At 39.6% G+C, this 1,839-nt stretch overlaps 1 pseudogene; it reads left to right on the forward strand.

Moving 5' to 3' along the window:
• The first annotated feature begins 575 nt into the window (after positions 1–575).
• LOC100347544 (ribosome biogenesis protein NSA2 homolog pseudogene) lies at positions 576–1,345 on the forward strand (annotated as a pseudogene).
• Positions 1,346–1,839: the final 494 nt, after the last annotated feature.

A 1,839-nucleotide genomic window follows, 5' to 3' on the forward strand; every position in this document is an offset into this window, starting at 1 on the left:
AAAAATTTGAAGTGATAAAATATTGACTTTTTTAAGGAAAAACAAGTTGAACTTAAAATGAAAATAATGCAATCAGATTTTCTAATTCATCTCATAATGTGTTGGTACAAAGTAAATTTATTCACTCATTTAACGATATTTGCAAAGTTACATTTTTTAAATGAAAAGGACTAGAAGTTTTGTCTACTATATTCAACAGAACAGTTGATATTCTGTATTGGATACAGTCAGTTGAATGATATTTCACTAATAAAATACTTGTAAGGCTGTATATGAATAGGATTATACTTTAGATTTAGATATATCACTCATTGTCTAAGAATTCCTACACTTTTGGATTCAGGAAAAGTTTGTTGAATGAGGAACCATCACAGTACTCTCCAAGCTGAGGACAAGAGGACAGCATACTGGTCACCCCACCTGGCAGATAAGGAACAAAAGGAAAGAAGTTAGAGAGAAGTTGAGCATTTCTTGTCATGGGAGGCCCAGGGTTCTCTTGTGGGTTTCTGAGACCCGAAAGTTGGGAAGTTTTTCATGCCTGGGAGGCTACACTCGGTGGTTCCAAGGCAATCATCATGCCACAAAATGAATATATTGAATTACACCATAAACATTATGGGTATTGTTTAGATTACCATGAGGAAAAGAAAAAAAAAAGAAAGTCAGGTGGCTCATGAATGTCCAAAGAAAGCAAAAAAGATAAGAAGGTTAAGCTGTATCATAAGTAGCGCCATGCTAAGAAAATACAGATGTAAAAGATGATCAAGACGCATGAACAGAGAAACACCAAAGAATGATGCAAAGACTCCCAAGGGCGTAGTGGCTGCCTATCTGCTGGACGGAGAGGGACAGTCCTGAGCTAAAGTACTTTCCAATATCATTAGACAAAAACCAAAACAGAAGGTGGAAAAATGGGAAATCCCCATGCCTAAAGTTTGAACCCAGCGGAAAACAGAAGTATTAAAAGTTATTTGGATAGTAAAAAGAAAAGTAGGCATGGAAGAGGATGGTTACCAAAGTCTGCTTTGTTGGAGATGGCTGTACAAGAAAATCACCTAAATATGAAAGATTCATTAGACCAATGGGCTTATGTTTTAAGAAGGCCCATGTGGCACATCCAGAACTGAAAGCCGCTTTCTCTCTGACAGTACTTGCTGTAAAAAAGAATCCATCATCCCCATTATACACAACGTTGAGTGTAATTACCAAAAGTACTGACACTGAGGTGAATGTGAGTGAGTTGGGCCTCATGACACAAGGAGGCAGGGTTATATGGGGGAACTATGCCCAGGTTACCAATAATCCTGAAAATGATGGATGCATAAATGCAGTCTTACTTGTTTGACAGCAGCTTCATATAAGTAACTTCTAATCATGATTGAAGATTACAAACTAAATGGGAAAACTGTCATTACTGTGATTTTTTCCAGATACTACCAAACAGCCTTACATATCTACAGTCATCAGGTTAATTATTTTAAGCCATAAAAAACTTTAAAAAGATTTTTTAAAGGTCTTCCTTCCATTGGTTCACCACAAAAATGGCCGCTATGGCTGGTGTGCTGTGCTGATCCAAAGCCAGGAGCCAGGTGCTTCTCCTGGTCTCCCATGGGGTGCAGGGCCCAAGGACCTGGGCCATCCTCCACTGCACTCCTGGGCCACAGCAGAGAGCTGGACTGGAAGAGGAGCAACCGGGACAGAATCTGGCACCCCAACCGGGACTAGAACCGGGTATGCTGGCGCCGCAGGCAGAGGACTAGCCAAGTGAGCCATGGCGCTGGCTCTTTAAAAACATTTTTTACAAAAAAAAAGAAAAGAAGGAAAGAAGTTAGATGATGA

The sequence above is a fragment of the Oryctolagus cuniculus genome, chromosome 1 (assembly GCF_051225735.1).
Source record: "Oryctolagus cuniculus isolate XC-2025 breed Fujian yellow rabbit chromosome 1, ASM5122573v1, whole genome shotgun sequence".
Lineage (NCBI taxonomy): Eukaryota > Metazoa > Chordata > Mammalia > Lagomorpha > Leporidae > Oryctolagus > Oryctolagus cuniculus.